At 41.2% G+C, this 14,718-nt stretch overlaps 1 protein-coding gene across 1 annotated transcript in view; it reads left to right on the top strand.

The window, feature by feature from the left end:
- Positions 1-14,718, top strand: part of LOC306790001 (uncharacterized protein) — a gene marked incomplete at its 3' end in the record, with an annotated part of 371,019 nt that overhangs the window by 304,981 nt on the left and 51,320 nt on the right. The gene's annotated exons all lie outside the window — the stretch shown is intronic.

Raw genomic sequence — 14,718 nt, 5'->3', positions numbered from 1 at the left:
CAACACCGTGCATTAATGTGCTTTAGCACACAAAAGCACTCACTGACACGCAGACAAAATATGACACGCAGCGAGAAAGAGAGAGCTGTCAACTCCCTGCAGGTTCAGTGTCGACAGCCATGAGGGGAGAGGGAGATACAAAAATGACTGAAATAGGACCAACTGCGAGCGACTGAGTGAAAGATTCATACGGAGAGAAGAAACTTAGTAAAAACTGTCATTTCTGCTGAAATCATTATCAAAGCTAAAGAGAGTTAGTCTGGCAGACAGACAAACAAGGAAGTCCTGCAATTGCAGATCAAGGACAGTCTCTGGTTTAAGAACTTTGAAAGATCTTTAGGATTAGAGTCTCAGGTCCATAATCACAAAACAGCAGGCAGGATGGTATTCAAGTCTGAAGACGTTTTGGGTCAAACAGCTGAACACTGGGTCTTTGCACAGGTGTGTGTGGCCATAACATTTTTATTAATTTTTTCTCAATACAGCATAGCTTACCTCATCTGTGTCTATAGGATGAAATGTTGGAAAATGTCCCCTCGCGGGACTAATAAACTATCTATCTATCTACGGTAAATGGGAGTTATAGAACATGCATATGCTTGCTTTTGAAGGAATGGTGATAGTTTGGGAAATACATAACTTTACTTTTTTGCGAAGAGTTGATGAGAAAATTGCTTTGATCATAATGTCTTTGTGCTTACTATGAAGATCGAGTCAGGACGTGGTTAGCTCAGCTAAGGGGGTAACAGCTAACCTGGCTCTATTCAAATTTCGGAATTTTGCTAACCAGGACTAACATCGTGTTTCTCCTTTGTTAAGTCATGTTCTCATTATTTCTTGGCTACCAGTGGCCAATAATATTATTTTCTGTGTATGGATTAAACTAGGTACAACAGCTGGTGAGCTTTAGAGGTGATGGTCGACATTTTCCTGAACTCTGGGGAGAGCTGTCTGCCCCTGACTTTGTGCTAAGCTAAGCTTACAACTTCCTGGCTCGAGGTCCATTATTGGCGCACACTGTTATTTCGTATTTACTATGTCGATATGGGCATTGTGCACATGCACAACCAATGCTTAGAAGGAGTTCGAAGCATTGGTTGTGCATGTTCTCAGATATGTGTCTGCAACATGGACCAAAGTTTTGAGAAGAAAGAGGCGTCATTTTACGAAGGGCCTAGAATATGGTAGAGACATGTCACCACCAATATGCAGGGTAAAGTGACTTTATCGGAGGTGATGTGGTGAAAATTTCTGTTGACCTTAAGCCTGTAAATGACTAATTCGATGTGTTTTCAGTTAGTTTTCTGGTTCCCACCTCCGATGAAGAGCATCGCAAAGCCCTTCCCTACACTTTGTCTCACCAAGAGAGATTCCAAAAACGGGGTTCTGTGTCCGTCAGCCTCCCTGAATGAGGTACTTCCATATCAGCAGAGCGATACCATAACGCACAGCGGACTATCAGACTTTATTTTCATTAAATTACAACTCTAGTTTGACAGCAAAACAGAATGCCTGAGAGCCTTACTGTCTTATATTCCATCAGATTTTGAATAGTTACCTGGTGCAGACATTGTGAGTTTTCCTTTAAAAAAATAAAGACATTTCCACCATAAATTGATGCAGAAAAATCCATCGGAATGCAGGAGATCACGTACTTATCACTCCCAATGTTGGACATAAACCAGCACCCTTGTATTCTACTGTACAGCTTCAGAGACAGACAAAGAAAACTTTGAAGAGGTATCATACGACCTAAGCGGTGCAGAAAAATCAGCAGAGATGGTGTGAAGGGGACAAGGATGAGAAGAGGTGAAGAGGAAGGAGAGAAGGAAATGGAGGAGGCTGTTGGCCATCAGAAGTATGAAAAATAGATCAATCTCGAGTCAAAGGTGCTCAGCAAGACTTGAGAATGTTGAGTGTCCAACACTGCATATCACCCAACAGCGGCACAGAAACGCACACTCACACTTCATCTCGGAAGCTGATTTGTTATCGCTGCCTCTCCAGGGTCACTGCTCGTGTTTGATTGGCTGCCACACCGTAATTTAGAGGAAGTGGTGTGTTGCTATGCCGACGCCAGTCAAGGCCAGAGACAGGGAGGAGGAATAAGAGCGATGTGTGATGAATGTCGATTCGTTCAGCGTGGCATTTGGGGCCAGTCGCTGCTTCCTGACTAAGTTGAAAGGTGATGAATTACTAACGACTGTATTAAGATAATGCACCTGCAAGCATCAGTCTGAGTAGACATGTCTTTATGAAGCGTGGTAGGCAGGGTGCCTAATGCATCAGAATTTAGTTCACAACTATATAATGATGATACTTTCAATCTGGCGAAGTTACTAGTTCTGCTCATGAAACCTGTGTTTCCGGCATTTGCCCTGTTGGATCTGACCACATGTGATAAAGGGAATCTCTGAGAGTGTTGCTGTTTAATTAAAGTCTTAACATCAAGCACTGCCAGCTTCACCATATATGTGATATGTAATTTGTTCTCCGGGTATCCACGGATTTACGTATCCACAGATTTTTTAATTCAATTTTGGAAAATCACCTAAAATGTTTTTTTGGTTTATTATGTTTTGCTTACACTGCCTCTTGACTTCCCTCTACATGTAATGAGGGTTTTTTTTCTAGTTATAAGTAGCTCCTTCATTTCCTATCAACCACACAGACACACACACAGACACAAATATACTGAATACACGCTACATAAAATAATAAGTGAAACAAGTAAAAGGATAAATAACTCAACTGATAATTGTTTTCATTGATTAAATAATCCTTTATTTGATTTACCATGGAATGCCAAATGAACCTCACATATTCCATGTAACCCTTTAAAAAAAACACACCTCTAACCTATTCACTCTTATTTTTATTTCCATCATTTCATATTAAATACAGGTGCTTTTTTTTCATAACCCACACAATAACCAGCATGACTGTAATCCCTCATTTTTAATCCTCTAATCCTTAACGCTGCTCTCTCTGTCGTATTCATGATGCCGCCTGAAAAGCATGAGCGCAGGACTGAGGACTGACTGCAAGAACAAACAGGACAAACATTTTATTTACACCTCTCGAAACAAATAGAGGCGAATGGTAAGGCAATAAGAAGATGTCACACACACTTACATCTGCTGGCAGGCATGCACACGCATGTGATTCAGACAGGAAGGAGGTTGTGTGAGTAGATAGACACACAGAGCAAACAAAGATCCAGAGCATGGATACACACACACTTCGCTCATAGTCCCTGCTTTTGAATCGAATAATTGGCAATTGCTTTTTTTTTTTTTTTTTTAAATGGGTGTGTTCTTGTCTCTTCAGCCAGTAAACTGTGTTAATGAACCTCAAATGTTCCTAAAATGATAATTCTCTGTTGAATATTGTGGAATCCAATGCTGCTTCTTCATACACTCCCAGCAGCTCAGTAGAGCTCGTTCTGAGCCCGGAATAAAGAGCACCGAATGGCCAACAACTGGGGTTTCATTGTAGTGTGTTGTAAGTGTGACATGGAGCCAAGAGAGTGCAAAGTACAATTTATCTGGTTTCCCCCTATTTTGTCCACACAGTTCTTTCACATACACACAGCATTTTATTTGTACAGCCCAAATGTCCCTCCAGGCTCCAGTAGTATTTTGTGAACTGTACCTATCTGTGCATCGAGGCCACTGGCAAAGATCTCCACATTTGGCACCAGTTGGCATACACACAACTAAGCCTGAGAATTAAAACGTTTTAAACGAGCTGGGCCCTGAGCAGCCTTGAACATCCAGACATACTGGCACGAATTTAAAAAAAATGTCCTCTGCACATTGTGCGGATTTGTTGTTGTGCGGACCAATCTTTATCGGGAAATAAGTTGATTATGTTTCACAATAAGAGCCTGCCTCTGGTTCGCTGGTGGAAAACGTTTAACATGACGCAAGGGCAGCAGGACCGTTTGCATCAGCAATACCTAAAGCAGTTTAAACACCGCTTACAGGCTGTAAAGCGATCAGTAAACAGTGTAATAAGGCTGATGTCCTTAAGTACAGGCAGGCTCAAAGAAGTGAAACTAAACTCTAAACCACAAAGATTCAGCTGGAAGCAGCAAGAGTAGAGAGAACTAAACAAGAAGGTGCTTTCTTTTCGGTTCGGCCCCTCCTATAGCATGACCGCAGCAGTCCTGCTCGGCGCACTAATCCCTTGTTTTTTAGGATGTAAGACACGTGTTCATGGCTCGCGCGGCTAGGCCGTTCTATGATAACGGCAGTGTAGCGGGAAGGAAGAAGACGAGAGATGAAGGGTGGTGTTTGCCACTTTCTGACATAAACCATGATGCCACTTTGCAGCTGTTTGTGAAACATGTGCTCTTTTAATGTTTTAGAAAGAAGTCATTCTGCTTTTTTGGGTCACATAACGGAATCAAATAGTACTGACTTGGAGACTGGCATGTATATGTATTATACATGTTTCATTTACGAGGGGACAGTGTGCACGTTTTTCTGTTTTTTTAAATTATTTTCTTCGTAGTTTAAAACAGCAATTTAAGGCAGGGAGAAAAAAACAAGGTGACATTAGACTAAAGGCATTTCAGTTGTCTTTGTGGAATAATTGCATTAATTGAAGTAGTAGGTGACCATACACATATAGACAAATATAACCATATAAACACAAATAGTGGGTTCAGCTGTGGGTCGGTGGGTGCTGGACAGTGTTTTAGCTGAGTGTTAGTGATGCTTCCTCTGCCAAGGTTTTGCTTTCTTCAGCTTGCTTCTCTGCTGTGTGTGTGTGTGTGTGTGTGTGTGCTTGGCCTCTTTTTTCCTTTCTCTCTGTTCACTTCCCAACAGCAGTAATTACATAACCGTCACCACACTCATGCGCACGCAATCACACAAATGAGCGCACACAACTATTAAATAGATGACCTGGTTTACAGCGTTACACACCTCTTTTTCTCCCATGCAGCTAATAAAGCCTATTAAGAGTCTAAAGCCCACCGCTGTATTCACCACAGAGCTCCTACCGTCTGCTGCTGTGAGATTAACCTACCTCACAGGCGTCAGAGGCTCCCAATATTTTTCCAAAATCCCTAAAACAGCTCATCCACACAGCTGCTCTGTCCTGACATAACAAATCAGAGTATAGCAGCTTTCCTAACTTGGCCTTGCTCACAGTTTTTGCTGCGAGTTTAAGTTTTGTATCATTAGAGTCTACTGTCACATATACCTGGTGACAGTGACAGTGTTTAGGAGGCTTGGAAATAACATTCAGCTGGAGACACAGAGTCATTCTTTACATTCAATGCTGGTAGAATGTAATCGAAATACGGTACCTCAGAGGCAGCGAGGCCATGTTAGGAAGAATCAAGATTCACACTAGTTATGCACGAGTAAGGATGTGCAAACCACAGCTTTTTTGGAACATTTTCACAAAAAAAACATTACAATAATGTGTAATTTCTTCTTTTCTTTTACATTTACACGCAATTCACTTCAGCTCCGTAGTTTAAAATCACAGTGGAGCTGTTAACCTCCCAGGGTCTCTGAATGTAACAAGTAGCCACTAAAGAACACTTTTGTCTCTTTCTTTTCATTTAACTCTCCTCCTCTCCCTCTCTCCACTTCTCTTGCTGAGTGTTCACCAAGTAAAAAAAGCGACACGCCTCCCTCGACTTAAAAAAAACATGTATTCATGCATCTTCTGTCACCCCTCTCTCCTTCTCCCTGTCAATCTATCAGCATAACCACCCACCCTTCATCGGGCCCTCTCTCTATTGAAACATCTCTCCACTTACCATTCACTCTTCCATCCATCCGCAGAGAAGGGATTCAAGTGCATGGTCACACTGCAGAGTGGGCTAAATTGGCAAACACATGCCTGCACTACTGGGATGTGGGGAATGGGTGAGGAGAGAGACTGGGAGGGGAGGAGAGGAAATTACAGCAGAATGGAGAGCTTTTGAAATGGAAAGGGAGAGACTGTCTCTGTTGACCTCCACTTTTTCACTTTTTTTTCTCCTTCTTCGCTGCCTGATTGATTCTACTTCCTCTTCACACCACAATCCAGTCATTTTGCCCACGTTTCCTCCCTCATTCTTCATCCATCTAACTCACTCTTCTGCTGATTCCCTGTGAGGATCCTGATGTAAATGTAATGACTTTGGTGATGCCCTGACTTTCCCTGTAGGAAATATCAGGTCAATTTAAGCCGGTACTTTGGTCTTATGACCAAATACCTCAAGAACCAGTTGAATGGTTGGTGGCGTGATGTAAGCATAGTGGGATTTCAACGGTGCTCATTGTTCAGCGCATGGAGAGCGCTAGCTTGCTGTTCTGTGCCCGAGCTAGCGTCCACAGCCCACCATAATTGCCTTCACTGATATATATATATATATATATATATATATATATATATATATATATATATATATATATATATATATATATATATATATATATATATATATATATATATATATATATATATATATTGTAGTGTCACGGGTTGTCCCTAGGGTGGGGCAGTGCAAAAGAGAGCGTCAAACAGGCACAATCAGACCGTATAAACAAAAATAAAGGTTTTATTGGCCCATCTCACTGGCAGTTCCTTTAACTCCAAAAATCACACCTCAAACTAAAAAGGCCATGAATAAACCTAAAGCATCCCGGAGGAGAAAGGGGGTTCTTCATCCAACAAAGTACTCCCACCCTGCAAAGTCCTTGGTCTCGGTTCCTCCAGGTAGGCATCCTCTCTCCTACTCCTCTGCCGTGGTGCTCTCCCCTTTATTCAGTTTCCCAGCCCTGCCTCAATTAGGGGCCTTAAGCACCTGCAGCTGGGTGCATGATGAGGCACTCTGGGAGCTGTAGTCTCTAGCCCGGCGGCCATTTTGGGTTGTGGGCACTGATCCTGGGTGAGGATGTAGCGCCCCTCCACAACCTGTCTCCTTGTGATGCCACAATATATATATATATATATATATATATATATATATATATATATAAATAAATAATATAATATATGTCAGGGTAGCTATTTTCTCCTGATTCATATTTTGCTTTTAGATGTGAGAGACTTACTAAACTCCCAAATTCTCAAAATGCAAATGTGTTTTTTCACCAGTCAGATTTCCAAAACGAAGAAAACATAATCTTTTCAGATGTGGGTTCCCACAATGGTGATTATTTCCGATTGAAGTCTTCGTAGTGTCTTCAGGGGTTGGAAAATGTTGTTATCTAGCCAATCTTACAAAGGTAATAACACCGCTATGCACTAGCTTTTCAACTCTGCATGTAGAAGCAACAAGGCACATTTAAATAAATACTGAATCTTTGACATCTTTGACATCGACCTCCACTTACCCAAGATGTGTTGGAAATTATACCTTTTCAGCGGCGCAGTTCTTCCACTCAACTTTTCATTCACCCGGTCGATGAATATGAATTCAGGCCTCCTTACTTCTCTCATTCACCCCACTTCCCCGTCTGCCCTGTTACCATCCCTCCTTTTCCATGCCTCCCTCCTTTTCCTTTTTTTTCATCCCTTACTCATCTTCTTAAAAGGCAAAAATATGGAGCGGTAGTGTTTGAAAAATCAGGCCGCATGTAATATTCAAATCAGTCTCGTCCTCGGGGGAGTGCTGCAGGAGAGTGTTTCACTTAAGGTGCTTTGGTAAAGAGGGGTGGGGAAATGGATGAAAGAGTGGCACAGGGGTTGTACCAACACCTCCCTCGTCCTTTCATCCCCTTTTTTTCTTTCGAGTCCTTCACACACCAAAGTCTCTCAGGTGAGCTCTGTCTCCGACGTTGCTTGATGCACGAGCAAGCCAAACATCCCCCGCACAGCAGTGTTTGTTCTCTCATTACGACCCATTCATACTCCGTTTAAGGCTGGAGTTTAATGCCGTGTGACTAATTGGTTGACAAGTCAAATGCAAGGTGTAAGGAGAACACAGAGCAACAGTGTGTATTTAGTTTTCAGGGGCACAACAGAACAGCTTTTAAGAGAACATGATACTGGCAGCGAAATAAATGAAATCTAAAAAATACATGTTCATATGTGAGATTAACTGTTTTTAACTTCTGGGACCGAGAGTAATTAAAAGAGCGCCAGTCAAACATTAAACTAGCTTGAACGATGTAGAAAACATGATGGAAATATGGCATTTCTCCTCGTTTTAATGTATTGTTATTGTCGACATCAACAAAAAGAAAATGTGCATTAAAAACGGGGTTGGAAACACACTTAGTAATCATAAACCTAATGGATTCATAACAAATGCCCAGCAACACTAGAACAGTCTCGTTCATATTACAGTATGCCTACGGAGCTTGAAGTACATGTTGCTGTTTCCCCTTGTTTCTACAGTGATCTTAAAATGTATTTTAACACGTGGAGCATAAACCTTCAGTCGTTGCCTTGCGATTTCTCAAGTTACGAAAACATAACCATCCCTAAAAGCAGAGGGTCATCCCTAAATACTCAAGGCCAGGCGTTCCTGATTCTGCCTTATATATGCACCTTTACAACCTCTTTTCCTTGAAATTTCCTCCCATTCCATGTAATTCATTTTCTACATTTCCATATAATGCATCACTATTTCTTTCACTGGGGGAAAGCAAGGCAAGGCAAGTTTATTTATATAGCACATTTCAACAACAAGGTAATTCAAAGTGCTTCACATGAAACCATTAAAAACATAAAGGCAAAAGTAAAGGAGATTTACATTACGCTGCACTCAATCAACCATACACTGCCGCAATTCTGCAACTACTCGCACACAAACCACGTCTGGAAAAGATCTCTGCCGATCTGCGTTTTATAGTGTACGCTTTCCACGAACTCGGTCCCGAAGGAAATGGCGATATAGTGTGCAGTTCTTTTCTTCACATGAAACCATTAAAAGCATAAAGGCAAAAGTAAAGGAGAGTTAATCGATGTCTCCCTGAGACATTACGCTGCACGCAATCAACCATACACTGCCGCAGTTCTGGAATTACTCGCACAGAAACCACGTCTGGAAAAGATCTCTGCCGATCTGCGTTTTATAGTGTACGCCTTGCACGAACTCGGTCCCTGGAGGAAATGGTGATATATTGTGCAGTTCTTTTCTTCACATGAAACCATTAAAAGCATAAAGGCAAAAGTAAAGGAGATTTACATTACACTGTACTCGATCAACCATACACTGCCGCAATTCTGCAACTACTCGCACACAAACCACGTGGCGATATATTGTGCAGTTCTTTTACTTGTCTTCACATAAAACCATTAAAAGCATCAAAACATAAGGCAAAAGAAAAGGAGATTTAAAAGCAATTAAAAACAGTGTAAGAAATAAAATACAGTAGTAAAATGCAGAAATGCAGGAAATTGATGAATATATGAATTGAATGTGGTTCAATTAAAGGCAGCAGCAAACAGAAAAGTCTTCAATCTTGATTTAAATGAGCTGAGGGTCTCAGCAGACCTGCAGCTTTCTGGGACTTTGTTCCAGATATGTGGAGCAGAAAAACTGAACGCTGCTTCTCCATGTTTAGTTCTGACACTTTGTTGTTTTGCATAATCTGAGCTAGTGGAAGCATGTAGATGTTGAACAGAAGAGGCCCCAGTATTGACCCTTGGGGAACACCACATGTCATTTTAGTCAGCTCTGATGTGTAATCAGCTACAGACACAAAGTATTCTCGGTCCTTCAAGTAGGATTCAAACCAGTTAAGTGCTGTGCCAGAGAGTCCCACCCAGATTTTTAGTCTTTCTAGGAGTATGGCATGGTCGACCGTGCAGAGAGGCTTACGTAGATGAAATGCCTGGAGCTTTTCACTGTATTAAGTCCTTGATCATAAACGATGCTGAATCCACTTGTACGTAAGACGCTTTCATCTCAAGGACCCTGTTTTTTAGTTTGATGATTATTTAGCCGTTGTCTCTTCTCTCTATCATAACATGCATTTCAAAATGCATGTAAATGAAAAAAAGAAAACAAAAGACACCTCCAGGTGTCTGAAGTCTGAATGTTTTGCAGCATGCATGACTGGTAAGGAAGATTAACTCATCCTTACCAGATGAGTTCATCTTCCTGCAGAGCCTGAACCTCATGCCCCTCAGCCGGTAACTTACGAATGCCTGCTCGAGGAAAGCAAGCTGTAGAGCCTCATCTGTGCCATGCACGGTCCATTTGCTTCAAACTAAATGATGTTGCTAACTTGACACTTTGCACTTATTCAACAGGATGCTGTTGAAAAAACGAATCTCATTATTTTCCGTCGAGGTGATGTCGAGGTGATGTTCGCATCACTCATCACACATTGACATGCGGGCGTTCAAACCAATTCACACACACACACTTCCTGTGTTGCGTACATGCTGACGCTCTCTTTCTCTCATGCACACACGCATCACCACAGTTGGCTGGCACATGCTGACACACTCAGAAAGCATTCCTTCTGGCTTCATGAGCAAAAGGAAGAAAGTGCAGAATAATTATGCTCCGATGAAAACAAACACATACATGTTTGTGTTATTTTACCCTCCAGAACAATGCATTGATCTACATTACGCCTGTGAGGCTAACCTCTCTTTGAATCCCTCAGTTTGACATTTAACGCCATAGAAATGAAGCAAAGCCAGTTAGATGGACAAAGACATTCACACAGGCACACACACACACACACACACACACACACACACACACACAAGACTAATTAGTGTTCGGCTCATTATACAAGACCACGGTCCCTGAAGGCTCAGATAATTCAGAGTGGGAAATCTCCTGGAAAGCCAAAGGAAAGTGTGTGTATGTGTGCAATTCAGGTTGCTGCATATTGAGTTCCTCCGCCACAGTATCAAACAGTCTTCTCACTTTCAGACCATATAGTCCATATGGTTCTGTGAGCATCTGAGCAGGTGTATTGTGTTTTGTTGGCACACTCACACACGTACACACACACACTCTTGTCTTAATTGATTTAAATTAATTGTAAGCATTGCAAATAATTGCTTAAGAGGGAGAAATGATTATTGACTGAATAGGTTAAAAGTGAGCAACATATTTCAAGGAAGTTCCTCTGGAAGTCAACAGCTGTTTAGAAACTCAACTTTATCCTCAACTAAAATAAGCTTGCTCTTTATTATCACTGTAATTGGTTTAAACTACACATATAATTTCTAGAAAATGATAAGCAATAACAGACCCATAGCATTACCCAGGTTTTCCGATTTGTTAGAAAATCCCCTTTAAAAGGACGGTCAGGAGGGTTAGAATGACTTCCCTACACCTTAATGACTCTCCTGTTAATCTGCATACTCAGCCTTTTGATCTTACAGAAAACTGTTTCGACAGGTTTCCAAGCATGTTCTTGTTTCACAAGTTATGTTTGTACATGTTGCTCGAGAAACTACATTGGAAAAGTGTACTTTTTCCAATTCCAGAAAATGACATTGGCATCGTTACATCAGCTAAGCTCACTGGAGCCTCAGGAAAAACCCGTTCTCTTCGAAGAATCAAGCCCTCTTCAGCCCTGTACAGACTTTAGCTTAAACCTGGAGGTTGAAAATGAGGGATGCTGATCACAGTCAGTCAGTCTTGGCCTTCGTTGCTCGCTCTACTTCTGTATTCAGTGTCATCCATGCTAGAGGAGCGCAGTAGACAAATTCTTAAAATGCAAAATGACAGTGACAGAGACTGTGACATGAAGAAATTCAGTAACCATGGTAAATAGAGGATACAAACAACAGAAATAAAATGTATGGAAATATAACCTATCTATCTATCTGTCTGTCTATCAATCAATCAATCCACCCATCAACCTACATACCGGTATATAGTTTGTAAAAAAGTCATAGTCGATTAAAACTATTGTATAGCTAAAAAACATGAAAAAAGTCATAGTATAGTATTTTGAAAAATTCATGATGTAGTATAAAAGTCCTAGTGTAGTATTTTAAAATGTCATAAAAGTCTAAATATAGTATAGTCATAAAATAAAATAGTCAAATTATATCAAGGTAAAAAATTTAGAGTAAAATATTTCTTAAAATATCATAAAAAGTGATGTTATAGTGTGTCATAGAAGTTAAAGTGTTGTGTTAAAAGAAATCATACCTCAGCATGTCATAAAGAATGATGTGAAAACTCACTTTGATCTGCAACCGACTATTCTGGATCACATAGCAAAGTCTTTAATTAATTAGTAATGTTAAAATATCACGGATTTCTGTAATAAGGCTTATTCTCTGCCGTCCATCCTCCTCTCTTGCTTCCCATCACATTTGTTTAATCATTCATTCCAACTGTTTCTAACATTTTCACAATTGATCCTCACTTTCAGTTTCCTTCCTCTCAGGCACCTCTGCCACCTGCTTCCACAATATCACTCAAACGTCCGCTGGGTCTTGGTCAGGTTGCCCATATCAGAGCAGTCTTCCAGGTTCTGCACCCAAGTCATGGATCATGTGACTCTGGAGTCCTCAACAAAACCTGTGTTTAATAGTTTAAATGCAGGGTGAGTGTCACAGATTATTGCTTTCATCTTCTCCCACACAAACTATCACTTACTGCAAAAAGCTCCTGCTGAATCCCCCCCCCCCCCCAAAAATACATAAATGATAAATGAGAGAAACAGAGATGAAGGGAGCAAGAGGGGGTGAAGGGGAGGGGAAATGTGGAAGAATTAGAGAGGGATTGTCTCCTCCAAAGCCTATTACCATCAAGCATTTACAGCTGAAGAAACACATTAAGATCAGTCAAGGAGGCATGAACCAGGAAATGATTGTCACAATTTTAAGGACAGCATGATTGCGGATGTGTGAGCTCCCTTACTTGGCTGTGTAGGACAGCTCTACAGCTTTTAACACAAATTAAACAAGGACAATTGTTTCCCCTCTCAGCCGATCATATGACAGTCCAGCAACTCGGGTTCCTGTTTAAATATTCGCCTGATGTCTGTTGGCATCGTCAGCCATTGTAATTCAAAACCAGGGAGAGAAGCTGAATGCAATCTTAGTGCAGCAGTGGGGGGTCATTTTGGTTTTAATCCCACAGGAGTTCAGGCTTGTATCCCACTCGCTTTAATTAAATAACTTTGCCAGGATAAGACACTTCAATTTCAGAAAGTTTGACTTCATTATTAATAATTGAACCTAAAGGTCTCAGGGTGAGGTCCTGCCACTGTAGAAAAACACAGGAAAAACAAAACGGCAAAATATGCTCGCAAAGTTCAGTCATGATCCGTTCAGTCAATTCAATTTACTTCATTAAAACATCAATGTGTGATAATTGAAGGGAGAACATCCATTTGCAATTGCCTGTCAGAACTGTTTCATGTCAAACTAATTTCAGTGATTTAATTCCAAAGTGAATCAACTCCGCTCCGTTGATGTTGACCAATAGTGACTTCACCCATACTGGCTGCGGCCCCCGGGTCGCCTCGTATCTGTAGGTGCGGGTCTATGGCGGCATACTTTGTGGTGTTTATGATATGTGCCGTGTGTACCCCACATCCTTATTGCTGCGATCAATATTTAGAGGAGATGTTAAAGTTCGGGTCTGAGAGAAATGCCTACTCGTTTAATTACCATGACTTGATATGGTAATAGCACACCCTAACCTGTTTGATTTAGTTATTAATTTGGGCCGGTGCGAAAGCTGTCAATCAAACTCGGATGCGGACCAGATTGGTGTTGGAATGCTGGTGCCAGACAGTGTGTATGAGTGTGCATACACACTGATGTATCAAATCATGAAAAGATGAATACAGAAGTGAAAAACTACCATCTGTCTGTTCTGGTTTCTTTCTCTTTTTTTCTAAAAAGTAACAAATGATGTCACAAACATTGATGCCAGTTCGACCTCCCATTATTATTCCCGTTCCTTGTCATAAGAATCAATCTCAGGAGCGACTGATGCTGGAGACTTTATTGCTGCAGTTAGAACCTCACCCGTGCTCAATATGCAAATACCAAAGTAAACAACATTTCCTCACAAGTTTATTGTGTCCATAAAAACACACACGTTTCACATTTCCAGTTTTCATTTGATCCCTTTTTATTTTACACAACATAACAACATGTACATGTTGTCTTTTTCTGTACAGTAGCTTTCCGGGAGCTTGTGACCAACACAGGCTGCAGTATACCAATGTCAGTGAAAAGCTCACAGGGTTTTTTTTTTTTATTCTTCCGTTTAAAAAATATCAATTTCATAAGAGGTCCGTTAAAGTCTTCATCTGTTTCTTACTTTCTGTCTCCGTTTGTGTCCAGCGACGTCTGTACTCCTCAGCAGGTAAGAAAGGCTATGTGTGAACTCTCTTCCTTCATGTTCGTCCCCCCTTCCGTCCCAGTCCCTCGGTCAGGGAGCGTGGTGGAGTCCTAACACCGGATGTGTCTGTCAGAGGGTCTGTTCGTGCAAAAGAAGGCACCGACTGCTGTTCTCTTGCTGCGGGTATGGACACACACACTTCCTGTGGGCGTGCGAGCGTAATAATGGTGTGCTTTGCAGTTCTTGTACTGTTTTTTAATTCCTCTTTTTCCTGTAATATTTCCCTTTTTCGTGGTATTTTCAGATAAGGTGGAGTGTGAATCGGGAAATGACGTGGCGAGCCCATTGTCTTGTTTTGTGCTATAAAGTGGAACCAACGAGACAACTCGACGCTACGAGACAAGGCAAATTATCCACTCGCTGAATGACCGACTGAAAACCAGGCAGGAAACTGTTTTGGGAGAGAAAACAACAAC

The sequence above is a fragment of the Melanostigma gelatinosum genome (genome assembly GCF_949748355.1).
Source record: "Melanostigma gelatinosum genome assembly, chromosome: 16".
In the NCBI taxonomy this organism is placed as follows: domain Eukaryota; kingdom Metazoa; phylum Chordata; class Actinopteri; order Perciformes; family Zoarcidae; genus Melanostigma; species Melanostigma gelatinosum.
This window is presented reverse-complemented; position numbering and strand designations above follow the sequence as displayed.